General features: G+C 35.8%; 1 protein-coding gene across 1 annotated transcript in view; it reads left to right on the top strand.

Annotated features, from left to right (window-relative positions):
- htr2aa (5-hydroxytryptamine (serotonin) receptor 2A, genome duplicate a) overlaps window positions 1-17,086 on the top strand; it is a 70,600-nt gene that overhangs the window by 14,240 nt on the left and 39,274 nt on the right. The gene's annotated exons all lie outside the window — the stretch shown is intronic.

Genomic DNA, 17,086 nt, shown 5'->3' with positions numbered 1-17,086 from the left:
TGTTCCTGTCTATGCAGAGTCAGAAAGCTCTCGGATTTCATCAAAAATATCTTAATTTGTGTTCTGAAGACGAACAAAGGTCTTACGGGTTTGGAACAACATAAGGGTGAATAATTAATGACAGAATTTTCCTTTTGAATGAATAGTTTTGTGGAACACAAAAGTAGTTATTTATGATAAGCAATATTTCCTAGGTATGTGAATAATGTAATTTCAGTCTGTTCCTCTTTCATGTAGTACACTTTCTGAAATCTTGCTTTGTCCTGCAGCAAGTCACCCAAACCTTGCTTAGCCTAGAGAGACTGTCCCTGCAATTACAGTACTGAAAAAGGTCTTAGATAAAATGAAAAAATGACTAATAATGATAATAATAGCGTGCTGCTACATTGTTTTCGATTACGCAGGTCAGCAAATCACATAAAGGCTCACTCTAACAAAGCACTCGTCCATAATTGTTGTCAGATTGTTAATGCATTAGTCACCATTTGAATGAACAGTAATCAAGGATAAAATTACAGATACCCTTTCTGAAATAAGGAGTTTTAACCGCGGTGACTCGGCACGTGTTTAGTTTGTGCTAGCAGACATTATTCATTGTTGTAAGCAAATCATGTGCACAGCTAAATAGCAATCACTTGCGTGATTTCAGTAAAATGCAGGAAGGGCTCTGAACTGAATAGCGTGTGGCTGAGTAATGATGGCCATTCACTTTGCATTACATTTTACATGTATTGATTTAGCAAACCCTTTTATCCAAAGTGACATGAGTGGACTGCAGCATAAGCAAGACCTTCATACATAGCCTACCTGTTCTCTTGCATTTTAATAGCACTGAACATCTTTCAAGTGAGTATGTAGTGACTTCAGAGAGGCTGGGATAAGTGTAGTGGGAAGAGGAAATCTCCTGCTTGCATTAACAACTACCAAGCTAAGCTTGGCATTCACTCATCTTTTTTTTTTTTTTTTTTAAAGAAAACAGAGATTACTTTCTGTCGAGCAGGGCTATTATATATGGCAAGCATGTACATAGCACTTCTTGGCAGATTTGTATTTTGCCGAATGAAAACTGTGTGTACCTACCAGCACACAAACCGTACTGTTAAGTTATATTCATCCCTGCAGGAAAACCTCATGTTTCATCAAGGGTAAATTCAGAGCGGCAGGAAAGATACAATGATTCAAGAATTCCTGCATTGCCACATGAGGCCTTTTTATGGATTGACACACTTCCAAGCATCCTCTGTTTACTGCAGTCAACCGTCAAAGAAAATGAATAATTCATGAAAGCGACTGTAACCGTAGAAATTCACGTGAAGTCAAAAGCTCTTGTCAAAGTCTTTCCTCAGCAATCCTCTTGGAGAATATTCGATGAGGACTCATTACTGTCAGTGGTTAGTCATTGCTGACCTCGTCTGATGAGGTCTGGCTCTCCATTTGCATTCGGTAGGTTAATGTGCATAGTTTTATATTAATGAGAGATTCGCTTGGGATCAGGAAATCTCTTTAACAGCAGCTCCCTTGATGTATTTTTATTGTTATTTTCTGTATTAACATCCTAGGAAAACATTGCTTTCAACACAGGTTTTAATACCAGCCCATTTATGTTCATGATATCATACTTTTAAATATTCATTGACTTTCAGTCTGAATTGTTTTTTCCCCTTCCCATGCGTGAAAATGAACAACAGAACAGTTACGTGTCACCTGGCTGTGGTTCTCGGGTCATTTGGGTGACTTCATTGATGGATGTGTTTATCGCCCTGCAGGGTCGCCAGTGTCTCGCCCTCTGGATAAGCTTGCTTTTATATAAGGGTTTTTGCTTATCTGCAGAATATTTCAAAGTCAACTCACCGCAGTGCTTTAAATAGAGCTCACCAAATCGATAGGTTTAAACTACAATAGATAAATGTTGGTTTTCAATTCTCACATGTCATAAAAATTGACAGATGTGTACCGCTGTCCTCCGTTATATTTATTGGACATGTTCGTTCTTGAGACTCTGCTGGAGGATATTATTGCATAACACATTTCATGAGGTGACTCACCATTTTCCTGTTTTGCATTTTCTCCTTTCCTTGACCTGAGGTTAGTGCATTAGCAGAAGGGAAATAGAAGCCAGTCCCATTTGAAACGGTGGAGAGTCTTTGCTTAACAAAAGGCAACAAAGCTCATACAAGTGTATATGCTTCTGTATTACTTGTGAAATTTTAGTTTAATACAACAATATTGTAATTACTAGTCGTAATGACACTTCATAGGTGTGTTGGTGATTTAATTTTGAAATCGTTGCTATAAATAGAATAAAATAGAGTTAGGCTACAGTTTTTATTAACACATAATAATATATACCAGTCAAACGTTTTTGAACAGTATGATTTTTAATGTTTTTAAAGAAGTCTCTTCTGCTCACCAGTCTGCATTTATTTGATCCAAAGTATTCAAAAACAGTACAATTTTGAGATTTCTTTAAGACAAAAACAAAAAAATAATTAAAAAATCTTACTGTTCAAAAACTTGTGACTGGTATTGTACACACACTCCAAAATTTTTGTGTATAAACTACCATTCAAAAGTTTAGGATCGGACAGATTTATTCATGTTTTTTAACATGTTTTTTTTAAGTCTGTCAAGGCTGCATTTATTTTATCAAAAAAAAAAAAAAAAAAAAGTAACAACAATTATGTTGTGAAATTATATTACATTTTAAAGGGATAGTTCATCCAAAAATTACAATTCTGTCATTAATTACTCATCCTCATGTTGTTCCAAATTCATAAGACCTTCATCTCCAGGACACAAATTAAGATATTTTTGATAGACAGCAATGCAGCTACCACATTCAAGGCCCAGAAAGGTAGTATGGACATTGATAAAATAGTCCATGTGACATCAGTGGATCAACCTTAATCTTATGAAGCTACGAGAATACTTTTTGTGCGCAAAGAGAACAAAAATAACTGCTTTATTCAACAATTTCTTCTCTTTCGTGTCAGTCTTCGCCGCGCATTCGCAAAAGTTTGTATAATATAATTATAGAAACATATTTAAAGTAGCTATTTTATGTATTAAACACTTTATAGGTGAAGATAAAGTTATTTTGGCAGATGCCTTCAAAATCAACTTGGCACCCTAAGTTTAAATGGGTATGATTCCTCCACTCTTGGTTTGGCTTTTATCTTGTCTTACTTAGATGAGAGAAAAAAAAGGAACAAAAAAGTGGCATCCTCCTGGGGGCCAGCAGAAGATCATTTTGTGATGTGAAGCTCTGCAGGTGAAAGAGCTCAATAAAGAAAGAGAGAGTGAAGCAGGGGGGGGGTTGAGTTAGCGAGTTAGCATGTCGTGTCTCCGCACTCCTGTCTGTTTTTGTGCGGGGAACACGACTTGCTCAAAGGGCAGAAAGGCTTCAGAGGAGAGCTGAGCGACCTGCTGCCAAGACCCAGAGGCTTCAGATCAATGAGCACACAGCTTCTGGCAGTCTCACTCAACAACAGGCTATGAGTAGAGCCTTGAAGAATTAACCACAGGCAGTCGAAGAACAAAGAATGGAAATGCATTTGAGGAGAGTTATGACTCACCACATGTTCGAATATGGATATGTAAATGAAAGGAAAACTTGGCTTTCTGTTGAATGCATTGAATTTGTTGGTGTGTGTTTACAGCTGCATTTGTCTTTGCATATAACGCATGCAATGCACAGCTGAGGGACATGTGCTGCTGTATAGGTTTTATGATTTTGAAAGAGAGAAATCAATGTGGTTATGCTTACAGACTTTTTAAGTAAAACCACATAGAGCCCTGGAGATGCACTAGGAGGAAGTGCTTTGAAAAACACTTTATGTGATGTCTGTTTTACAGCTCTTTCACTTCTGTAGAGAGTTTAATATCTCTTATCCACCTTATTCCTCAATGACAAAGTAAGCTTATGGACGAGACTTCCAGGTTTATTAGCCGCTATAGGGAAATAACAAGAATAACAACAATGGTAAACAGTAAAACTGTTTGCACTAGTTAAATAATTAAATAATATAAGAGACACCAATCTGCAATATCAAGCAGCAAAACAAGCTGTTTTGTACAGCTAAAAATAGCTGGACACGGATGAGACAAACCTTAGAGACGGTAGAATGGTTTCATTTCTGTGTCACCAAAGGTTCTTTGTGGCGAAAGAATGTTTTTCAGATTGTAAAAAGGTAAGAAAGAGATTGTTTTTAACAATTTGACTGAATGGTTCTTTATGGAACCAAAAATCGTTCTTCTATGGCATCGTTGTGAAGAACCTTTTAAGCACGTTTATTTTTAAGAGTGTAATTCAAAATGTGGGTAAAATAAAAAAATCCCTGTGCATTTTAGCTGACATTTCTTAGAGAAAATATAAAAAAGTAATTTCTCTGTTAATTGTAATTTCTCACTAATTATCACCGGTTTATGTCATTAATGTTTAGAATAGTTCATGTTCGCTTGTGTTTCAGTGTCTGTAGAAAGACTGCTACTCATAACCCAAAACATGTCCTTAGTTTCCCTCATAGATCTTTTAGACTGTGATGCAAGTCGTCCAACTGAAAGTTGTAATGTGGCTTGGCATCTGTGTCTGCTGTAAGGTGGAAAATTTATGAAGGAATGAAAGAGTGGTCATCCATCACTGGAGACCGGTGAGATGGAACAGCTCAACAACAAACAAGTGAAAATCAAAAACTGTAGGGAAGTTATTTATTTATTTTTTAATCAGACAGAGACAGGTGGAGGGCTGTCTGCAAAAAGAAAACAGTTTTGTCTTTTGTTCGATGATGGATGTTTTCAGGACATTTTAGAAATACAAATATCAAAAAGATCTCAAGAGGCAGCTGAGCAACCTAAAACTTTTATGTTTTACACATGATATGGGTTTCTAGGTTTTATGCTTCTAAAAAAAAACAAGTGAATTATATTTCATGTTGTTATTTTTATCTTATTTGTAACCCTAGACCACAAAACCAGTCATAAGGGGCAGTTTTTTGAAATTGAGATTATACAAGCTTTCCACTGATGTATTGTTTGGTAATATTTGGCTGAGATAAAACCATTTGAAAATCTGGAATCTGAGGGTGCAAAAAAAAAAAAAATCTAAATATTGAGAAAATCAATACGTTGATCAGTAAGCTGATATGATTCTTTAGGGTTTTAATAAGAAGTCTATAACATACTTTGGTTCAAAATTTCTGTAAAAAACCCTGTAAAAAAAAAACTGTTTTTTTACAGAGAAAAAAATTTTCTGTAAAAAACCCTCTGTAAAAAGGGTGAAAAAAACACCCTTTTTACCATGTCAAAATCACTGTTCAGAGTGAGACATTCTATTGCATGTTCCTTTAAATGCTAATGACCTCACCTCGCCCCTCTCTTCTGTGGGGTGACAAGACAGTCTGTTTACTTTAGCCGCGTTTATCCGCGAAACTTGCAAACTAGCACATTATCAAGAAAGGCAATTTGCAAAGATGCATAAAACCCCTTATACTCACTTCTGCTGTAGGTGAAGCTGCATCACGAATGATTCACACAAACATAGGTGCATTTATGTAGATTGCCGGGTGCATTTCCTTCTAAAACAAAAGTAACATTAATCCTCTGCATCTTCAGGGGCTTAGATGCCGGGAGTAAATGACAAATGACGACTGCTATGATCATTATTATTATTTATATCATTATTATTGAACAACAGTAATTTAACAATCTGAGACATTCTTGTCCTCCCCTGCACCGAAGTTGACCAGGGGTGATTCTAGGATTTTAATTTATTATACCCTCATACAATGAAAAAAAATAAATAAATAAATAAAATAAAATGTTTGACTAATAGGGGTGGTATACTAAACTTATTGCAATATTCTACTGTTTTGTATAGATAGGTATAACATTTGAGTACTGAATAAGCCAAATACAAGTCTTCCTGATCTCACACACACACACACACACACACACACAAACACACACCTGTTTACTGTACAAATACAAAATTTTACTGTTTGCAATTCCTCTTTGCCCCATGCACTGGAAACTATTGAAATTTACATTTTCAAATGAAAATGTCAACATGATTGTTTTATAAAGAATATGTGCTTTATTTTTGCTGGAGGAAACAGCTGTGGTGTGATGAGGGGTGAACACAGCAAAAAAGTATGCTACAGTAGACTGGGAACCGATTGCTCCCCCATGATATTTTGTAAACTGTATTTAAACTGCACAGATGCAGATATTATAACAATCTATCAGTAAACACAGACCTTGTCCTTTGGTTTTCGCTCTGTGCCACAACGGTCTGTAAATTAAAAAACACACTGAAAGACGGGGAGGAGCCGATCGAAGTCTGCTGCAATTTTCATATGAAATTTAAAGGGGACTAAGGCGATCACGAATTCATGTACAGTTTATGAATCTAATCGCAAAATTTTAGGGGGGGGGTGAGTAGTCAGGTTAGGGGGGGCTTTAACTATATATAAAAATGGTCTAGCGACGCCCATGGGGTCACCACAATGATGGTCAGAGTCAGACTGTTCACAGCTCAGTCAGGGCGGGTCTAAGGAAAGACAGTCATGTCAATCAGCTGTGAATGGCTTGATTTGGAAAAGGGGATATTTCTTATAAAGATTACAAAAATACCACAGGGTGGATTTTTAGCATTATAGGGTGGTTGTGTACACACACTGCCAACACACATTTATATTTTTACATCACATATATTTACGGTAGTAAGTTTTGATATATTTACGGTAGGAAATTTACGAAATATCTTCATGGAACATGATCTTTACTTAATATCCTAATGATTTTTGGCATAAAAGAAAAATCAATAATTTTGACCCATACAATGTATTGTTGGCTATTGCTACAAATATCCCCATGCTACTTACGACTGGTTTTGTGGTCCAGGGTCACATTTTATCTAATTCAAACTGGCTTATGGTTTTTTTTGTAATTATTATCAAAAGTTCTCCAGTTGTATCCACTTTTGTCCTAAATGTGCAAGTTCTATATGATTTTTGGTCAAAATGTTTTACGTTCACTTTGCTTGATATTTTATCAGCCAATATAAGTTAAGTTGAGTGTGTGTTTGTGAGAATTTATATAAAAGATGAGGCTGTCAAACACTAGTAGAAAATAATTTTAGTAAAAGTAAGTAATTTTTGTCACTACTCTTCTGAGTTATGCAAGTTTTCAGAAAAACAAATCAGCATGACAGCCCTGATGAAGAAAAAATATTTTATATAACAAATACTTAACATTGTGTTGCGCTGACACATTCGCTTTCAAGGATATTTTTTTCTGCCAAATGTAATGCACTGGGTGCGTTCTTCTCTAATGTTTTGCTTCTATATGAGTATTTTCTTTTGAAATCTTATTTTTTGTGGCAGTCAACAACAGCACAAATTAAAGCTGTGCTCATACTTAAAGTTCACCTGTAAATTACAATTCTATCATTAATTACTCACCGTCATGTCATTCTGAACTCGTAAGGCATTTGTTCATCTTCAGTACACAAATTAAGATATTTTTGATGAATCCTGGAGCTTTCTGACCTTGCATAGACAGTAACGCAACTGCCACATTCAAGCCCCAGAAAGGTAGTAAGGACATTGTGAAAATAGTCCATGTTACATCAGTGGATGACCCGTAATGTTCTAAAGCTATGAGAATACTTTTTGTGTGAAAGAAAACACAAATAATGACTTTATTCAATAATTTCTTCTCTTCTGTGTCAGTCTTTGAGACATATTCACAAGAGATACCACAATGTCCTTACTACCTTTGTGGGCCCTGAACATGATAGTTGCATTGCTGTCTATGGAGGGTCAAAAAAAGCTCTCGGATTTCATCAAAAATATCTTAATTTGTGTACCGAAGATGAAGAAAGGTCTTAAGGGTTTGGAACGACATGAGGGTGAGTAATTAATGACAGAATTTTCATTTTTGGGTGAACTATCCAGGTGAACACTGGTTCCCATGTGCTTGTACCTCTTAGTGATTTTTAAGGAGACCGTACATGGAAAACATTAAAATGGAAGTAGCAAATTATCACGACGGCACCCATTAGTTGTTTAGGAAAAAGGTGGATAAAATAATAGGTTTGTCATGGCTTAGAGAGAGAAGACAGCACAAAATACCAAAATAACAAGTCAGAAATGACCTAGATGATGTAAGAATGGTTCATTGATTTCACTTTCTCTGTGACTAAGCAGGAAGTCAGGGGCACAACATCTTGTTGACCTAATGCCAGTTGCTTCAGGATTGTCACATTAACTGTGTCCAACTCACAGCCCTGCTCAGAAAACACCACTTAAACACTTTTGTTCCCCGAACACCACAGAATATCACAGACTCTCTCTCAAAGATCCCTTGATGTTTTCAGTCTAAGCACTGTATTCTTGCATCACATCTTCTGACATCTGTAATGAAGGCCTCTCTTGGCCTTTTTCACTGGCCATTCTAGCACCTGTCATGTCCAAGTTGGTCACAGTGGCAACAGTGTCAATGTAAAATTAAATCTCAGATGAACAAAGGTGGTTACTTGCTAGCTAGTCTCAGCCCACGCATCAGCTGCAAATTGCATGCAAAAATGGCAAGCGCTGACAGAAATCATCAGTCAGTCTGTTGTCTAATTGGATGATTTTTTTTCATTTTACACAGTTTCTTGTTTTTTTTTTTTCCATTTCTTTGCATAATTTAATAATATACAAATGTTATTTTTTTCTTTATTTCTTTATCATTTGATTGATTGTCTATAATATAGTTTAATCAGTACATGCTGGTTGGCATGTTTATTCTTGTAGAAATGTCTGGGGAAGTTCCTCCAGATGTCCACTTCTGACTGCTCTGTTTCATGGAAATAGACTCTTATTTATTATTTGGCATTTGCTGACGAGGTTTGTTGACTGTCATCAGTGAAATGAGTGCCAGCTGGGATGGTGTGAGCACAGAAGGGGTTTGCAAACTGGCCAAGATCTTGAACCATGAGTTAATTCATTAAAAAATGAAATGGCAAAAATGTTTGATTGGCATCTTTTGATAGAGTTACAAGTAAGGGAAGCAAAAAGGACAACAGAGAGGCACCACACACACATATGCATGGATCAAAATCACAGAACCGCAGCTGTGACAGGCCATTTTAATTGCACTGTTCACTTGTCATAGATGAAGCAATTAAAACCGTGGTGTAATAGGAATATTGCAAAATAATTTGTTGAGTTCCTGTGAGTTTTTAACACCATAGGTGCTACCATTTGTGATTTCTTTAAGGATTTAAAAATTCTGTCATTTTATGTTAAAATACCATACCAGAGGAAAATACACTACCAGTCAAAAGTTTTTGAACCGTAAGCTTTTTAATGTTTTTTTAAAGTCTCTTCTGCTCAGCAAGCCTGCATTTATTTGATCCAAAGTACAGCAAAAACAGTACATTTTTTAAATATTTTACTATTTAAAATAACTGTTTTCTATTTGAATATAATTTCAAAATTAAGTTAAAAAAATCGAAAATATTTAAATATTGAAAATACTGAAAAGTTCAAAATTTCAGAATTATTTCTGTGATTTCAAAGCTGAATTTTTAGCACCGATACTGCAGTCACATGATCCTTCAGAAAATCATTCTAATATTCTGATTTCCTGCTCAAAAAAACATTATTATTATTATTATTATTATTATGTTGAAAACAGCTGAGTAGAGTTTTTAAGGTTTGTTTAATAGAAAGTTCAAAAGAACAGCATTTATCTGAAATAGAAATCCTCTGTAACATTATAAATGTCTTTACCATCACTTTTGATCAATTTAAAGCACCCTTGCTAAATAAAAATAAAAGTAGTCATTTCTGTAATCCCCCCCTCTCTCTCTCTCTCTCTCTCTCTCTCTCTCTATATATATATATATATATATATATAAGAGACGTCTTATAAAAAAACATTTAAAAATCTTACTGTTCAAAAACTTTTGACTGGCAGTGTATAATATAAAACATTTTTGCAATTCAGTTTAGTGATTATATCCCCACTCTTTTATATAATGGGGGAGAGAGAGAACCATTTCATTTCCTTACTTGCAGATTTTCACTTTGCATATTTTTGAGATTTTGATAACTAGTATTTTTTGTCAACTGCATCCCTGCTTTTTTCCCCCTTAAATCATAAAATACAATTGGGAGGTATTATCCACTTTGTATAAGGTGTATATTGTACGTTTTTCAAAGAGGAGACAATCAGTGCATCTTCAAGTCTTAGAGCATCCCATTTCAACATATTAATAAAAGACAAAAGGCCTCTAAACATTAGCATACTGAATGAGGACACTGTCACAGCCTAGCTGTCTCGTTTCCATAGATTTAATTTTATTTGGTAGCAGTCAGAATTCTGCTGTATATTTCAGATAAAGAAAAAAAACTGATTTGACAGAAAAGATGATGCATGACACAAAAGTAGAGATTTGTTGGGGATGTCATTGAGTAATCTGACAAGGAATTATCTCCGTTAGCGCTTGCAGTGACATTAACTAATTCATTCACTCAGCAGCATTGAAGTTGTTTTGTGAAGATGTCATAACTGCTTTTGTCACTTGAAGCGAGAACCCTTTCTTTAGCCATACACATTTCAACTTAAAGTAGTAGTGAATTTGCACTGATTGAGAGGATTTCAAATCTTCAGATGATTCACAGGCTGGAAAGGAACAGATTGCTACAACAAGAGGTGTTGACTAAATCTGAGTCTTTATATTTATCCATAAAAACACTCACAGATGATGATGATGGTAAAAAATGAGCGGCAAACAGAGAAAATGAGCATTATGTAAAAGCCAAACTGTTCATGTAATCTCCATCATGGTGACTGTGATTATATTTTTGGAGCAACAATTAAAAAGAACAAACTGACATTTTTGTCAGCTGAGCTGTCAGCTAGTGAAGAGACTGTCTGATTTTGTTCAGCAGTTTACTTAGGCAAGGCAAGGCAAGGCAAGGCAAGTTTATTTGTATAGCACATTTCATACACAAAGGTAATTCAAAGTGCTTTACATAAAAGGAAGTAAAATAATCATAAAAACAATAATAAAAACAATCACAAAAAAGGAAGTAGAACAATCAAAAATGTAAAATGTAAAAACTTAGAAGAAGGTTTGATGTTATTGAAGTTTTCACATGATTTCCCAATTTTTATGCTTGTTCCATATACACACCTGACATGTAAAATAGAGATTAAATGACTAAAGTCAAAAAATATGTGACCCGTAATGGCAAAACGAGTTGGAATGCACACTAAATAATTTTGAGCTCTAGGCAAAAAAGTTAAACGTCAATTTTGGTGAAATTTTAAGTTTTCACAAAAATGAGTTAATTAAAGGGGTCGAATGCCTATTTTCTACAAGTTGATATGATTCTTTAGGGTCTTAATGAAAAGTCTAACATACTTTGGCTTATATTTCTCAATGGTAGTGTAAAACAACACCCTTTTCACCTTGTCAAAAACAGCTCTGTTCACAGCGACCAGTTTCAGTGTATGTCCCTTTAAATGTTAATGAGCTCTGCCAGTGTCAATCAGCAATCGTGGGAGTGGCATGGCTCTGTGTGACGTGTCACAGCCAAGAATCTGAGAATGGCTTGATTTGAGAAAGAGGTTATGATTTATAGAATTAAAAAAGGCACTGAATGGATTTTTATCATTATACGGTGGATGTGTACACACACTGCCAACACACATTTGTTCAAACAACATGTAAAAGTGAATTTTGCATCGATGACCCCTTTAAGCCCTCGTCAATTGATCCCAATCCTCCAAATAGTAATTAAACATCTAAAATCGTCTATATTTGTATGTCTGGGAACCTTGGCCACTTTGAATGGCTAAGCCCCACCCAAGAGGCCATATGACTGACAGGTAAAGCAACAAATCACATTTCGTTTTGTGCCGCATGGGGGCATGGAAATGTCCCCACAATAACACACTGGTGTGTAAAACTCTTGGACATATTTTAAAGATTTTGTGCTGCAAACTTTAAATATTTCACATAGTTTTCAAAATCCAGCTTTTAATTGATCCAGGTTAGCGCTCATCGTCACAGTTTTAAACATGGTGGCTTTCTTGTTCCATGAGGGGGTTTGACATCACGTCATCTAGGAATGGCTCGATTACCATAATTTTGGCTTTGGTACAATACCAGAATGTGATACCTCAGTATCGATACTAAATTGATACCATAGGTGACAAATAACCAACCTCAAAAGATAAGTGAATTGAAAACAATTTAGTAAGTAATGTTAAAATACTGAACATGTATGCATGTACATGTACAATTCATTTTTGTTTTTATATTAATTTAAAAATGTACTAAAGAAATATAAACTATGATGTTTTTATATGAAATAATTTTGTTTTTCATATATTATTTTCAGACATGAGCAGACCTATGTATTCACTTAGGCCTAATTACACATTTAACGAACATGCACAGGTGTGCGCTTTGGCAGAATTCAGTTCAAATAGTCATCATCAGCAGCCATTACTTTGGTAAAATTAAGCATCAGAATGAACAAATTTGTTTTTAAGGTAGAAAAATGATATGTGGAAATGCCAACAAAGGAATACATACAAACAAGAAAAGTTGCAGTATCAACAGTGAAGAGTGAGAGAGATTTATAGTGGTGTAGTGCAGGTGTATAGCCTAGTCTACCCACTTCTTTAGTCAGACTTGCACTTGGACAATAGTGTGGCCCAGTGGGAAAAAAAGGTTGAGAACCACTGACCTAGATTGATAAGTGTTGTAATACTGTTAGGTCAGCTTACATAATGAATTTTAACAAAGGTTGTTTTACTGTAAAGTGTAATTTTAACAGTCGAAATATTCAAAATCACATTATTATCTCTCTCCCTCTAATTGTTTTCAGATTTCAGACTCAGATGCCAAAGAAAAAGCATTAAATATAAATCTCTCTCCCACTCCCTCGGCACGGCAGAAACATTCCCTTCATATTATGGATGCTAAAATGAATATAGCAAAACTCTTGCTTTATTCAAATTCAATTAATATTTGATTGTTTGAAATGCAAGTGTAAATATTATGTGACCAAAGCTAAACTGGTTTTAGCTTGTCAGGCACATTTGAGCTTTCGTGTTTACTCTGTATCATATCTTAGGTATGTCCGTTGATCAGTTGTGAATAAAAGTTAATTAAAGGTGAATTTATAAATGAATAATGCACTCATGTCGATCTCTAAATTTGCGTGAGGATGAGCAAGTGACAAATGCTTGGCAAGATTTGATGTGTTGCCTCCTGTGGCACATGATTTATAACAATGCTTGCATTCAGGTTCAGTAAGGTCAGCTTGTTCACCTTTATCATCTGTTTTGTTTGCAAAATAATGACATATTGCACTTCTACTGTTGTCTTTATTTACCTGTTTTGAGCACGTTGATGGAATTTCATCTGTATGATTATCCATCGCGTTGTTCTGTTGTCACATTTACCCATTTTGCAGCAATTTGGGAAGCACTGCCACCTACAGGTGAACTTAGAACGGCAGCATCGAACCGTTTGAAATAAAATATATACCAGTATTTTTCCAGTACCGGTATACCACGCATTCCTAACGGCATCTTTGTTTCGAGGTGGAACATTAAAGAACACGTCCCACATCCCTCCTGAATAATTCAACCAATCTGATGACAGCTTCGAAACTCCTGAAGTGTTTCCACTTTTGCGTGCTATATGCATCAGATGTTCAGCCAACGGTTGAGGCGGAGACTATAATTACCGTAATTCCAAGATGACAATACATGATGTTCTACTCAGAGTTGCCCATGTTCTCAGACTCTGAGGTAGCACCAGATTATCGCTTAAATGAATCTGGCGTTGGTCATGTGGTACAGCTTCACATGGTCCAAGTTGTAGTTCTCAGAACATTTCGAGCTTACAAGTTGTAATTATGAGTTCTGGAGCACATGAAGGCTTTGATAGTGTTGCCATAGAAACACAAAATTGAGCTCTGAGTAGAATGTCACGTGTTGTCATCACAGAATTATGATAATTACGACATGGCGTGAAGGCAGCTATATTCATAGTGAATTCTTGATGGCATGAGTCTGAACCAGTGAAAGGTGATGTTCAGACCCATGCTGATGTAAACAAAACGATCGCGTTGACTGACACATCTGAAGCTTGTGCATAAAGATGTGTCTCTTACAACCTGCAATTCCGATATACACAGAATTACAGTATTTTAAAGTATCTGTCTTGGCGAGTATTTACGCAAACATAATCTGCTATGTCTTAAGTGACCATCTGGTTAACTGTTGGGGAAAAACATCTGATGTGCAATTATATTTAATCTGTGGATTACAGTAGGTCTTAATATATAGGCCGTCTGTCTCATTAATGTTAAAGGATTACTCCAGCCCAAAATGAAAATTTTGTCATTAATCACTTACCCCCTTGTCGTTCCAAATCCGTAAAAGCTTTGTTCGTCTTCGGAACACAGTTTGTGACACTGGACCACAAAACCAGCCATAAGTAGCACGGGTATATTTGTAGCAATAGCCAAAAATACATTGTATGGGTCAAAATGATAGATTTTTCTTTTAGGCCAAAAATCATTAGGATATTAAGTAACGATCATGTTTCATGAAGACATTTTGTAAATTTCCTACTGTAAATATATCAAAACTTGATTTTTGATTAGTAATATGCATTGCTAAGAACTAGGGGTCGACCGATATGTGTTTTTCAGGGCCGATGCCAATACCGATTATTACAGCTCAAGTAGACCGATATACAATATTTTGAACCGATATATATGTCTACTGTAAAAATTTAAATTAATGTCAAAATTAAGAATAACAAGGGCTCTGACAAAAACTGCCTTCCCTGGTGTTAATTGAGTGTATTGTCTACCTCTGTGCATCCATCTACAATAACCGTTACCTCTCATAATTCCTCATTAATTCTTTTCTGATGACTACAACATAACCTAAAATAGTAGAGTTGACTATTCAGTTCATCTAATGCACATCAATGGATTAACTTAAAAAAAAAAAAAATTATATAATAAGTGTAAATAATTTAATTGTCTTCATAGCTTCTTTGACCGCTGATCTCTTTGATCTCTGACAGTTTATTTAAGCTAAACAGAACTTATACTTTGAGGGTTGCCATGAAGACCTTTCGAGTTTCTGTAGCCTTGACGATAGATTTACTCATATGGACCGTGCAAATGCTCATGAAGTGACCCTCTGAGCAGATCTGGAGATGTTGTTCATGTATTTATGTCCTCATTTAGTGAGACAACAGATGCGGCTGAAATCACCGCAAGCATCATCATGCGCTGCTGTATGTGTATAAACAAAACCCTGCGTCTGTTCCATTCACATTCACAGAGACACGCAGAATACGCAGGATTCATATTTAAATGGTATTTTTGCGACTTAATATTTATAGATACTAGTCCATATCGCGACTCAATTTAGGCTGAGTACTACTGCTAACTACTTTTGATTAACTCATCCAAACTTTGACAAACTCTGTGACATTTCGCGTTATACAGTAAATTCCATTTATGACTGGATTCTGCAATTCCGTCCGCATTTTCCACATTGCGTAAATCAGATAATATTGAGGTGTTTTGCAAATTCAGTGTGTTGTTAGTGGATTGAGATTTATTGCAACTTCTACAACGTCTGCTGCTGCCTTAACTTTGAGAGACAACTGATGTGTGAGTGTTCACTGAAGCCTCCGGTTAGCAAGCGCTTTCGGTGTGAGAGAGTTTTCCGTGTTGATTGGTTAGACTTGTGACTCTCAACAAATCAGATTGGCGTGGGCGGAGATTGCTCTGGGCCACAGAGTGGTGAGTTCCGACAGGCTGCATCAGCATCACAGCCAAATAGTGTGTTTCAAAATTAAATTATTTTATTGTCGAATCGGGTTTGAAAATGACCGATACTGATAATTGTAAAAATGCCTAATATCGGGGCCGATACTCGGTTGACCCCTACTAAGAACTTAATCTGAACAACTTTAAAGGTGATTTTCACAACATTTAGATTTTTTGTGCCCTCAAATTCCAGATTTTCAAATAGTTGTATCTCGGTCAAATATTATCCTATCCTAACCATACATCAATAGAAAGCTTATTTCTTCAGCTTTCAGATGATGTATAAATCTTAATTTTAAAAAACTGACCCTTGTGTGGTCCAGGGTCACATTTGAGATATTTTGGATGAAAACCGGGAGGCTTGTGTCCCATTGACTGCCAAGTAATTAAAACTGTCAAGTTGGTGAACTCTAACCTGCGACTTCGCATTACGTTACACCGTGTGACCAACAGCAGATCGATACGTCACAGCATGACCTCGTAGCTGAATAAAAAGAACAAAAACACAATTTTCACAGTTTTCACAATTTTTGAACATTTCCTCAATATAAGCCTTCCCTAAATCTTTGTGATCGCACCTAGACTCAAAAAACTTGATAATCTGGTCTTTATGCGGACCTGGATTTTAAAGACATTTTCTCTCTGTTATTGATAGACCAAACAAATGAAGGGAAATCTGTGCTACGTTATGCACAGATTTAGAAGATGCCTTTGTAATGCATTTTGAATCATTATTCAAATTGGATTCTGTTTTTGGAAAGTGGTGTGGGACTGCAGCACTATCAAAGCCAAGGGCAACAAAGGATTATTTTAAGCTTCAGTCATACATCATTTCTAAATAATTTCTAGACAAGCCTCAAAGTGGCCAGGCTGATCCCAACTATTTATATAGAGCTTGAAAGGCATATTAAGTTAATAAAGTACTTTTTTTCCATACATATTTTTATACAAATATTTGTTTCTTTTTATACCCATTTATTAGCTGTTTTTTTTCTTTCCCATGTCCTTCTATTGGTGTAGATGGCCTATTGGCCTTTGCAGTCTCTTTGTTCTTATCTGCTCGAGCACTGAGCATCTCCATGGTTATGAGGCTGTGATAGGTCAAAAAAGAGGCAACAATGTGATTATCGTTTGGTTATCTCATTCCCTATTGAATGCATTGTTAGCGACAAAGCCTTTCCATGGCAACGACTGGCTGTGAGTGGCAGCGAGTT

The sequence above is a fragment of the Labeo rohita genome, chromosome 9 (assembly GCF_022985175.1).
Source record: "Labeo rohita strain BAU-BD-2019 chromosome 9, IGBB_LRoh.1.0, whole genome shotgun sequence".
In the NCBI taxonomy this organism is placed as follows: domain Eukaryota; kingdom Metazoa; phylum Chordata; class Actinopteri; order Cypriniformes; family Cyprinidae; genus Labeo; species Labeo rohita.
The sequence above is the reverse complement of the archived record's forward strand: the minus strand, read 5'-3'. Positions and strand labels throughout refer to the sequence as shown.